Source organism: Dermochelys coriacea, chromosome 1 (assembly GCF_009764565.3).
Source record: "Dermochelys coriacea isolate rDerCor1 chromosome 1, rDerCor1.pri.v4, whole genome shotgun sequence".
Classification (NCBI taxonomy): Eukaryota; Metazoa; Chordata; order Testudines; family Dermochelyidae; genus Dermochelys; species Dermochelys coriacea.
In genome coordinates, this window is record NC_050068.2 from 123615149 (window position 1) to 123628086 (window position 12938).

Sequence of the window (12938 nt, forward strand, 5' to 3'; positions counted from 1 at the left end):
TCGCCTCCTTAGCATGGGGTGAATTTCATCCAAAAGGAAAATGTTAAACTCCCAATATAAAGACGTTTAGCAGAATACAAATGACAGCTTGATTTTCTTCAAAGCCTTAATTTATTTTATTGCTCTTAGTTTGGGAAAGTACAACAAAATACTTTAGATTTAACTTAGAAATTTTCCTCATAATAATTACTGGTCAGGGGCTAGACAGCACTTCAGTAGGGAAATACAAAATAAACTTTGCAGTTCTGTGCTTTGTTTCATGAACCCTTAATTTTCTTTCATGTCTTGATTTTCTGTATATTTGTGTAATTTGTCTTTCTAGATATGTATTTTCAAATTTTTCTTTTGGTGTAAATATGCAGTAGCATTTTTAGGTTTCCATATATTTTATTTTAATGGGAAGTACTTTTTGTTCCTAAGCCATGAGTCATTCAGAATGAGTAAACAAATATCCACACATTGTATTCTAGCTCTGATTCTTAGTTCTCCTTCAATATTTATTATTAATCCTTTTTCTGGTCACAAAATTATGTGCAGCTTATCTTGGGAACATTTATCTTGGAGGCCAGCAGAGCAGTCATGTTTCATGTCCAGCAGCATATGAAAAAGATGAGGGGAGGGAAATGGTGCTTCAGCAAAAAATTCAAATTTTTGCTTCATTGGGGATGTAACTCTTTCCAGTGGGGGCAACAGTTTTTGCTATTTTTACATGATTTTAATAGATACATGAAGGAGCCCTTGGTTTTGTAGTTCTTAAATATAGTCCCCAAAGTGTACTTGCTAGTTTTTATTGTGTGTTCGGTGGCTAACTGTTTGAAGTATTACCTCTTAACCTTATTTGTTAATTTTGTGTTTTGCATTTTGTTTTTATATATATATATATATATATATATATATATATATATATATATATATATATATAATGCGCACACACACGCACACAATTTTCCAAGATGGAATCAGTCTTTTACAGATGTCCCCTTTTTACAAGTACTTTTTCATTAAATTATGAAACTGCTAACAGTATTTTTATTTGTTGTGATTTATTCAGGGCTTTATCCTTTCTGTGGGTAGGTTGCTAAACCAATCAATTTACCAAAAGTGATTCCACACCTGTCAAGTGCAAATCCAATAATTTGCATACTCGGAAGCATTTTAACGAGTTGGTGTTTTAGCAAAACTGTTTCCCGCACAACCTCCTGAAAAAGAAACTCCAAAGATGGTGATTGGACAGGGTATTTTGGAAACTGGCCTTATCTGACCTCATCTAGCCTTCTTATTTCTGTTTTTTTATTACTGGCCATCAAGGTAAACATACAGGCAGCTTACCACACAAGCCTTACTTAATACTTGTGTTCCTCCTTCACTGTGGAAAGTGACCTTCATTTTTGCCTGGCTGGGTTAAATATGGGGGAAAATATAAATGGGCCATGTACACTTGTTCACATCCAGACATGGTGCTGTGGTATGGTACAGATGAGCTGGATGGTTGTTAGGGATTAATGGAGCTAAGCCACATCTCTCTGGGTTTTTTTTTCTTATGTACAGAACCTTGAAGTACCACCTGCTGTCACTGGCTGGAGCTGCAGCACACCTGGCTAACTGTTGAGCCATTTCTGGCTCTTCAGGAAATAATTTCATGCAGCAAAGGCACAGAACAGGAATGCAGTTTCCAAGGGGCTAGCCCCTCAAAGGAAAAGAGTAGGGCTGTTTGCTTGTCAAAGGGATGCACCCTGAAAATAATCACCAGTCCATTTTCCTTCTCTCTCTCAGGTGGAATAGATTTTTTTTTTTTCATTTGTTCTCCCCTGGGCTGGAAGAGTAAATGTACCAAATATTCCAACCCCTCCCTTCTCTGTCCCCTCAGTCACAATTCAGATTCCCCAGCTGGGTTTTCCAACTGCAGCCCTTCAGGGTTTTAACTTCACTGTCCCCACATTTGAAAGTGGATGGCTAGCAGCTTCCAACCTTTGACTTGCTCCCCTCCCAAAGACCTGAACTATTTTTTTTTTCTGGTCCCGACTGGCACCAGACACTGCTTTCTTCAGAGACCACATGAGATTTGTTGAGGATTAAATCGGGATGATTAGCCCCCATCTTTTTTTAGACAAATGGTGGTTAAGGCAACTCAACTGATTCCTAAGTGTCAGGAATCTGCCTGTTTTGATTCCCAAAAGAGCCAAAAAAGGGAAAATCCCGAAACAAATGAATCTTTCCTACTCCATTTGTATCACATTCACTGATTTAATCATAGCACATGCATACATTTTGCTGATGACAGAAACCTTCCCTAAAGTACATACCCCACAAAGCACCAGACCACCCTGTCACTGCTCAGACTTCCTACTAGCTTTGCCCCTGCTTTTCCAGACTCGGGAAGAATTTTGAGAGAGTTAGGGAGCGTGTGTGTGGGGGAAACAGTGTATTCTTAGCATGAGAGCGTTAGGTTGGAAGAGTTCACTGCTGACCAGCGCGGGATTAAGACCTTTAGAGCCCCTAAGCACTGAAAAGATTATGGTGCCCCCCCCATGTAATTCAAAATAAAAATACCGTAAAATAAAATTTTGTTTCGAACTGACACGAAACTTGCATGTACGCTGAAATTAAAATAGCTTCTTTCTAGATTTTTCTGATTGCAAAATTCTGGATAAATTCATCGACACTGACTCGACAAAGCATGTCTGCTTCCATACACAATAGGGAAAGTGAATCAAGTCTGTCCTGACACGTTGCTCTCTGAGGTATTTTTTTATTCTTTTTGGCTAAGAAAAAGAGCATTCTGCGGAGCAGTTAGTAATCATCAATGTTAGAAAAATGTTTAAAATAGCTTTTAAAATACACATTGTATTCAGTCTTTCAATATTGTCATGAAGATCCATGTGACTGAATTTCATTTTTCCTCTTTCATTAAACTTTGCACGCATGCAACAGTGGAACTGCCGTACTTCACAGAGATCCCTGTTCAAGTCAACAGGGTATGAGTCAACTAGCTTTTTGGAACCTTGTGAATATTGTTCATCAGATAAGTCCGTATCATTTAGAAAATATCTATTTGATACTTTTGTATATTTCACCTCTCCTCTTCATAGGAGTTTCAAGTGTCTCAATTATAGTGTAGTAAGTAGATACGCAAAATTTGTCTCTAGGATTCAATGCTGTTTCTGTTGCACTGTGATCATTTTGCTTTTTTCCTGATTCGCTTGTGGGACTGGGCTTCTTTGTAGTTAGTATCAGGCAAGGTATCTTTTGATACGTCTTCAAATCTTTTGAAATCATTCCTCAAAGTGTGTAAGTAAGTGGTCTGCTAATGATTGATGGAGGTCTGGCACACGTTTTCAAATTCAATTCTTTTTCTTGGAGAGCTTGACTTGTGTGGTAAGTGTTGTAAAATTTTATTCCACATGGTCAACATGAATACAGACTCTAGTTCTTGCATCTTGTTTGCAATGTTTTCTGCCTCTCATATAGTTTCTCCCTTTTGTGATTGATTGATCTTCAGCTATACTTTCTAATACATCCACAATCTTTGAGTAGGACTCCAGAATTGCACTTGTTGCCACTGCATGTGTGTCTCAGGAGTATTGGAGATTTCAACACACGATCATTGCCCAAATATGTTTTAAGAATTGCCCATCGGTGCGTTGAGGCAGAGAAAAAGGTATAAAGTAACTGCACTGTTGAGAAAAAACTTACTGCCACTGGACAACAATCAACAGCACTGTGGCCAACAAGATTGAAAAAGTGTGCAGCACATGGTATGAATATGGCATTTGTTCTGTTCTAAAAGCTTCTTCTGCATTCCTTGATGATGCCCTGACATGTTGGCGGCATTGTCATAAGACTGACATCTGCACTTTGAGAGAGTGTGTGTGTGTGTGTGTGTGTGTGTGTGTGTGTGTGTGTGGTGGAGTGGAGTGTAAGGAAGTTTAACAAAGTTCTGATTTTTCCTGTGATGCCTACTTCAATGCCTTTTTTTTTTAATTTCCCCTCCCCCAATTTTTTTTTTTTGGTGCCCCCTGCTTTGCTGGTGCCCTAAGTCTGTGCTTAGTCTGCCTACTGGATAATCCAGCCCTGGAGCTAACCTGTGGAGAAGTAAAGTAGTAGTATGCAAGTTGGGGGATGAGGAGTACTTCTGAGCAGGTGGGAGTTGGTTTGGAGGGAGTTGAGGAAGCCTGAAGTTTCTAAGATGCTAGGGGGATGGGTTAGAGCAATGAGGTACTAGTTGATTAGTGGGACAAATAAGGAGACATGGGCTGAGTTGGAAGGTGCAACTCTTCCTAACCAGTTCCCCACCTTATCCCCAGCAAAAGGCTTCCAGTGATGCCTTTGACCAGTGTCCTCAAGTTCTCTTTGAAAATATAGACAACTTCCAGTATAAGGTGTAGAGAAGGGTTGCAGATTGCTACCTGCAGCCCCAGTACTTATTCTGGGCACCACAACTATTAAGAAGAGGGGTTTTATCAGTATGAGTTTGGGATGGGTACATTGGTTTCACCACTTACGCTTACAAGTGAGTTAGCCCAGATCATCCCAAACAAGTGCCAATAAAATCTGTACACTACCCCCACAGCATTATGTATCTTGGCTATGCCCCCTATTTACAGAGGAACAATTTAGTGTTAAACTATTATTGATTCTGTCTTTTATCCTGGTCCTTGTAATGTCAGGCTCCCTTTGCACCATGCATCCCAAACCTCAGGGGGGGTGAAATTCTGAATGTTAAAATTTCAAAAAATTACCCCAAATATCTCTAATACTTTAAAGTTTAAATTTTGATTTCTGGTACCTCTGGTAGGAGAGAGAGAGAGAGGAAAACATTATCTTTTAAAAGGGGGGAGGGGAGGAGAGGGCCTCAGGGAATTGTAAACTAGTTGTCTAACTTTGATACCTGGGAAAATACTGGAAGAAATGACTGATCATTTATAATCACCTAGAACAGGGGAACACCTTTAGAAGTGGTGTGCCGAATTTTCATTTATTCACTTGAATTTAAAGTTCTGTGTACCAATAATACATTTTAACATTTTTAGAAGGTGTCTGTCTCTAACTAAACTAAGGTGTTTCTCTGTCTATATAACTAAACTATTGTTGCATGTAAACAAGGTTTTCAAATGTTTAAGAAGCTTAATTTTAAAATAAAATGCTGATCTTAAACCACCAGCCCGCTGCCAGCCTGGAGTTCTATTCACCTAGGCTGGCAGCAGGCTGAGTGAGGCCTGCCACCAGGTCCCTGGCTGGCAAGGGTCCAGCAGCCAGAACCCCAGCCCAACAGTGGGCTGAGTGGCTCAGCCTGCTGCCAGTCTGGGGTCCCGGCCCTGTCCACATAGAGTAGGTACCTACCTTCTCCCTGGTTCTAGCCCATTCTCTTCCTCTCTGCACTAAGATGAGGGTGGGAGTGTGTGCTGAGAACAGGGCTGGGAGTGAAGGGTCTGGCTAGGAGATAGAATGAGGGTGGGGGCTCAGAGTTGGGGCAGGAGGTTTCGGTGTGGAGTGCTTACCTGGGCAGCTCCCATTGGTGTGAGGGGTGCAGGAGCTCCTGTTTGGTGCTTAGGGTGGGGGGTGCAAGGGTCAGGGCAGGAGGCTGGGGGTGTGTGTGTGTGTGGGGGGGGGGGGGTTCAGGGGCTGTGTGTGTGGGCTGGGGTTGTGGGGGGTGCTCCCAGCCCCCTGCCCTGAATGGCTCACGGCAGGAGGCTGGAGGGAACAGGCTGATTCCATCTCCTTCCCCAAGGTCTCCGGAGCAGAGAGCCTGCTGCAGCTCCACTTTTCCCTCTCCCCTTTCATAGCAAGGGCCCTCAGCTGATCTGCTGCAGGGAGGGAAAGGAGGAGGGGCAGGAACCCAACATGCTGGGGGAAGAGGTGAGGGGAGGGGGAAGCTTGCCTGCCCTACAAGGAGAGAGCGGTGGGCGGGAGGGGGGGTGGACAAGAGCAGGCCCAGCTGGCTTTTTAATGGCAGGCTGCTGTCTGCTGGGGTCCCCAGCAGACAGCAGTGTGCCATTAAAAATCGGCATGCATGCCATAGGTTGCCAACCCCTGACCTATAAGATAATAACCAGCATGGATTTGTCAAGAACAAATCATGCTAAGCCGATCTAATTTCTTTTTCACTGTTGGCCTATTGGACCAGGGAAGCTGTCTATGTGATTTTTAGTAAGGTTTCTGACAGTACTATGTGACTTTCTCATAAGCAAACTAGGGAAATATGATCTAGATGAAATTAATGCAAGTTGAATGCAAACCTAGTTGAAAGACCATACTCAGGATGGCTTATAAACCGTTTGCTGTCAAACGAGGGATGTAACTACTGGGGTCCCAAAGTGATCTGTTCTGGCTTCAATACCAGTGAATATTTTCATAAATGACTTGGAGTGGAGCATATGCTTATAAAATTTGTGGATGGCACCAAATTGGGAAGAATTCTTAGCACTTTGGAGGACAAGACTAGAATTCAAAATCTCCTTGACAAATTGGAAAACTGCTCTGAAATCAAGATGAAATTCAATAAAGATGTGCAAAGAACTACACTTATAAAGGAAAAATCAAATGGAGAATAACTGGCTAGGTGGCAGTACTGAAGGATCTGGGGATTATAAAGGATCACAAATTGAATATGAGCAACAATGTGATGCAGCTGCAGAAAGGGCTAATATCATTATGGGTATATTAACAGGAGTGTTGTATGTAAGACCAGGGAGGAAATTTTTCTGCTCTACTCACTACTTACTAGAAGTACTGTGTACACTTCTGGGCACTACACTTTAAGAAGTGAACAAATTGGAGAGAGTTCAGAGGTCAGCAACAAAACGGATAAATGTAGAAAACCTGACCTGTGAGGAAAGATTTTTAAAAAACTGGGCATGTTTAGTCCTGAGAAAAGAAGATTGAAAGGGGGACCTCATAAGTCTTTAGATACATTAAAGGTTGTTACAAAGAGGACAGTGATCAATTGTCCTTCATGTCCACTGTAGATATAGGACAAGAAGTAATGGGCTTAATCTGCAACAAGAGAGACTTGGGTTAGATATTTGGAAAAGTCTTCTAACTATAAGGATAGATAAGCACTGAAATAGGCTTCCAGAAGAGGCTGTGTAATCCCGATCATATGAGGTGTTTAAGAACAGGTTAGACAAATACCTGTCAGGGATGCTCTAGGTTTACTTGGTCCTGCCTTAGCCTGGTGGGGCTGGACTAGACCTCTCAAGCTCTCATGGGTCACAAGATACTGGCTCTTAAACCAGTCACTCTCTGTATTGAATGGTTTCGGAGTAGCAGCCGTGTTAGTCTGTATCCGCAAAAAGAAGAGTACTTGTGGCACCTTAGAGACTAACATTTATTTGAGCATAAGCTTTTGTGAGCTACAGCCCACTTCATCGGATGCATCACGAAAGCTTGTGCTCAAATAAATTTGTCTCTAAGGTGCCACAAGTCCTCCTTTTCTTTTTTCTGTATTGAATCTTGCTCATCCTAGGCCTTGTTAGGATGTAAGATTGATGGGAAATATCACCTGGTGGGAGAAAACAGTTCTTTGGCAGGTTAACTTTTTTTAAAAACAAATTAGAGACACCTGCCTGAGCTGCTTTGGGGTTTGGAATGTTAGACTAAATGAGAGGAGAGATGTGATCAAAGTGCATGATGATCTGAATACATCAATGGATATCACTTCCACACAAATACAGGGGTGGGGGTGGGGGGTAACATGTATGTGTATATAAAATATACTATTTATCTTTTTTGTTGTGGGCAGGCAATTACTACACAAAGAACTGAAGAGTTAATTCTTCGAGTAGCTGCAGCCACTTCGGTGTGCGCACATCCAGCATGCATGGACTGGAGAATTTTACCTAGCAGTACCCATACAGGGGAGGAGGGTGCTGACACCTCATGGTTTTAGCCTCTCCCCTGCCTATATGAGGCGGTGCTGCCCTGATCCCTCTACCACTTCAGGTCCTTCTTACCACCCGTGGCTGAGTGGGAGCTCTGAGGTTTTCAACATTACAATCCTCTATTCAGTGACTTTTCTTGTATATAGTTCATTAGTATCCCTAGTAAATTGTTAGACTTAGTTTAAGAGTTCCCTGGTTGACGCCCTCACCAAGGTTTAAACATTGTCCGTTGTGTGGGGGAATGATCCCCAATAACAATCCCCACACAGGGTGCTTGTTATGCCTATGTGAAGCACAGAGCAAGGAGCGGTGTTTGATTTGCAGATGAGTGTTTCATGAACAAAGAGGTGGGGATCTTCATCTGAAACAGCACCTGCTCTAAAAGGCCATGCGACCTGTTTTGGCATCAAGGCCTCATAAGATTGCAGGTCACCCTCAGATTTGGAGAGGGTTGCTGCTTTGCATCCTGGAGCTGGTACATTTCCAAAGAGAGGGAGGAATTGTTCCCCATCAAATGCACTGAGGAGAAAGTCATGTAAGACCAACAGAGACCAATCCAGGTCCAATGGGGACTCATCTCCCCCCGTCCCCCTCCAGAAGGCACGTGGATCAGCATGGGGTGAATACCGGTGTACAGGATGGAGCAGGACAAGTCAACCACTCCCCAGCACTGAGCACAGGGGCCAGACACCCCGTATTCTGGAGTCCGGTTCCAGCCCTGGGCATCCATTGAGTTCAGTACCGATGAGGGCGATGCCAGCACTGGCTGCTTCCATGCTGGTGGTGCATCAGGCAGCAGCAGACTTTCTCTATCTTTCTGTCCCAACCTCTCCCTTAGTTCAGGACTTTGACAGGGCTGTGCCCTTTATAGCTCCATTGGCTCGGTTGGCTGCTGAACCTATGAATCTGCTGATGCTGCACCCTAATATTTCCCTTCTATACACAGTGGAAATGGGGCTGGCACTGGACTTGGCACAAGGGACCTCCTCAGCACCTGGAACTTTTTTGGTACCCCCTGTGGCTGGAAATGCCAATGTTGCCATGGCGACAGTCACCACTTTCCACTTTGGAACCATTAGTTACTTCGGTACTGATGACAACTTCAGCGTCAACACTGCTCCAGCACCAGTAACAACAAAGGCGTACTCAGTGCTGGCGCTATCGTTTCCATCAGTGGTGCCAGCCCCCTGGTCATTCTGGGCTATGGACAAGTCGGACTGGCTGCTTACACTATCAGGGCTGGCCCCACAGCTATCCCCCAGGTCTCCTCGGCGTCTGAGGCTGAATCTTATTCCTCGCTTTCCATGGCCTGAGCGAGGGGCGTTCATGGAGTGCTAGACTGGCGCTTGTCTCGTGGTTGGGAAAGGGGCCCGTTCCAGCACCTACTGGTTACCAATGCCCTATCCATACCAGTGGCCTCCAAGGGCCACTGCTCAGACATATAGGTCCCACTCCTCATCCCGCTTGAAGTAGAGATCATTGGCCAGGTCTGTAGCAGTGACCATCGATCTGCCATAGGTCCTGGTACCGGTGAACCTTCACCTTGAGGTGCCTCCAGGTTCATTCTGCCTGGGCCTGTCAGCCTTGGAGCAGGATTCAGCTCTGGCACAGTTTAACCGCCTCATTCTCACCCCTGGACAATTCCACAGTGCCAGGCTCTTCCTACCCTTCGGTACCGCAGGATTTCAAGGTGCACCAGGACCTGTTGCAGTGCGTGGCCACTTCCCTGGGTATTCAAGCAGAGTTCCTATGGGAGAATACTCACAAGTTAGTGGCTATCCTGCAGCCATCTGCCCCTGGGAGAGTCACCTTATTAAATGGTACGCTCTTTAAGCCTGTTAAGGTCCTTTTGGAGCACCCTGGCTTGGCTACTGCCTGTAGCTAAGCATGTGGGAAAAAAGCTACTTCATTCCTAGGCACGGATTTGTGGGTTTTTAATCTCATCAAGCCCCACGTTTCTTGGCAATAACTCTGGTGAACGATAAACCTGCCTTGCAGGCTCCAAGTCCACTCCCAGGAAGGAGGACTGTAAGTAACTGGGAGAGGTGCTGAGAGCCATTGAACCAAACAGTAAACCCTGTATATGATAGAAACCACTTCAAGCCAGGGGGTGCAATAGCACCCCCTAGTTCCAGCATCTATGATGACTGGATCTGATGGGCAGGCAGATTTACACTTCCTCTTCCTTACAAATGCGAATCGCTAATCAGCAGGCACAACTGTTAAAGTACAACTCTGTCACCTGGATGACTGTCTAAATTCACAGACCAGCTGCCTGAGGCCTGGAGGGAGGAATTCAGAAATTTGTCACCAGCAGTGTTCCAGTTGTCACTCCTTTCCCCCCCATTGGTTCCATGTGAGGCCAGGCTAGCCTGCCTTCACAATGTTTGGGATTTGATCACCACCAACAGTTGGGTCCTAAGCACCGTTGGATCAGGCTGTGCCATCCAGTTCCTTTCTACTCCTCCTTCCCCGTCCCTATTCATGGACCCCTCTCAAGATACTGCTCCTGGAGCAGGTTCATGCTCTGCTCGTATTGGGAGTGGTGGATGAAATTCTATCAGATCACCGGTATCAGGGTTTCTGTTCCTGGTATGTTCTGGTACCCAAATTCAAGGTAGGAGTAAGACCTATTCTTGACATTTGTGGCCTCAACAAATATCAGATACCTGAGGCTCTGAATGGTCACTCCATTGACTATCCTCCCCCCATAGTCTCAGAACAACTGGTTTGCTGTCCTGGACCTTCAGGATTCCTACTTTCATATGGCAATTTTGCCAACCCACAGAAAATTCCTTTGATTTGTCATAGCGGAGAGCCATTTCCAGGGTACCCTGCTTCCCTTTGGCTTTACCAAATGGCCACATTATGGCATATCTCAAGAAGAAAGGGATCTACATCTTCCTGTATCTAGATGACTGGTTACTGAGGGGGCAGATCCAGGAACTCCATTTCTCATATCCGCTCCACCCTGCGCTTGTTCAACCCTTTGGTCTCATCCTAAACAATGGGAAGTCAACTTTGCTTCCCACTCAGAAAATGGAGTTCATTGGGGCCCTAATAGACTCTACCAATTTGAGAGCACTTCTGCTGACTGACCATTTTCAGGCATTTGCAATCTCAGCCTTCCATGACAGTTTGGATGTGCCTGGGGCTTTTGAACTGCATGTCTGCTTGTATGCAGGTGGTCCAGTTCACAAGGCTGCATCTTTGTCCTCTCCAAATGTGGCTCAGGACAGTTTACTGTCACTCTTCACTTCTTGGACAGATTTAGCTGTCTTCCTCCACTGGTCCTGGATTCCTTACAGAGTAGACACTTCTTGTGAATGTTTGTTTGTCAGGGCATTCTTTTTATCTGGCCCTTATCAACCAGGACTGTCACCAATGCCTCCCTGATGGGCACGAGAGCACATATGGGGTCGCTGAAAGTACAAGGTCTGTAGTCAGAGCAGGAGTCCTCTCTGCATATCAATGTGCTGGATCGTCAGGCCATTTACAATGCGTGTCACACTTTTCAGGCCCATATTAGGGGTACAGTGGTTCATATTTACCAACAATACCACTGCAATGTATTATGTGAATAAGCAAGGAGGAGTACGCTCCAAAGTGCTCTGTCAAGAGGCAATCAGGTTGAGGCAGTTTTGCATTGAGGAGAGTATCACTCCGATGGGTGACCACTTGGCCCAGAATCATCTCACGGACCATCTCTGCAGGAATTCCCCCCCCCCCCCGACTCAGTCTCTCTGAAGATAGCATCCTCCACGCTCTTTGCAACTGGAGTGTTCAGTGATCGACCTGTTTGCTATAAGGGACAACAGGAAATGTCACCTGTTCTCTCGAGGGGGCCTCAGACCAGGCTCCCTGTCAAATGCCTTGCATCTCAGCTTGCAAGCAGCTCTCTTCTGTGCTTTTTACCTAGTCATCCCACAGTTCATTCTCAAGCTGAAGGCAGATTGTATCCTCATTGCCCTGGTCTGGCTGAGGTAGTGCTGGTTTTCCAATCTTCTTGTGCTATCAGTTCAGCCTCCAATACCTCTTCCTCTCCATCCCAACCTACTCACTCACCTTGTGCCCTGCGCTCAGTTCCCTGCATCTCTGTGTGGCTGCTGCATAGCAGAATGAGAAGGAAGAACAGAGTTTGGCATGTGTTCAGCAGGTTCTGTTCAACAGTAGAAAGCCCTCTACAGGATGGCCTATTTGGCAAAATTTAAACTTTTTCCATGTGGTCATTCACCTGCAGAAGTCAACCAACGCGGGTTTCCATCCGGACACCTTGGAGTACCTGCTGCACCTTCAGTTGTCTGGAATTGCATTTAGTTCATTGAAAGTGCATCGGACAGCGATATGGGCATTTCATTCCTCCTATTCAGGGAAGAGCAGTCTTCTCCAATCTCATTGTAGCAAGATTCTTAAAAGGGCTCCTTCGTATACATTCTCTGGTCCAAGAGCCGGTTTGTCTGTGGAATCTTAATGCGATACCAATGGGACCTCTGTTCAAGCCCCTAGCATCTTGTCTCTTTCTGCGTTTTATGTCAGAGAGCTTTTGTTCCTGGTAGTGCAAGGAGAGCGTGTGAGTTATAAGCTCTGATGGGAAGGCCTCCTTATACAGAATTCCCCAAAGACAAGGTGACTTTACGACCACATCCAAAATTTCTGTTTAAAGTGGTTTCTCAGTTTCATTTGAGAAAGATGTGTATTTACCTGTATTCTTTTCTAAGCCACATTCAGCTCTGGAGGAGCAGCATCTCAATACATTACATGTCAAGCAATATCTTGCTTTGTATCTGGTCAGGACTAAGCTGTTTTTGTGTTTCACTTCACCTCACCTCTTTGTGTCATATGCAGATCTTATGAAAGGTCAAGTTCTGTCTTCACAGACAATCTAGCTGGATAACATCCTGTAACAAGGCTGCATATGAAATAGCATCCGCTACATACCCTCAGTGGGTGCGAGCTCATTCAGTAAGAATGCAAGCAATGTAAATAGCATTTCTCAGTGATGTTTCCATATTGGACACTTGCAGGGCTGCTACGTGATCATCTATACATGCATTTATG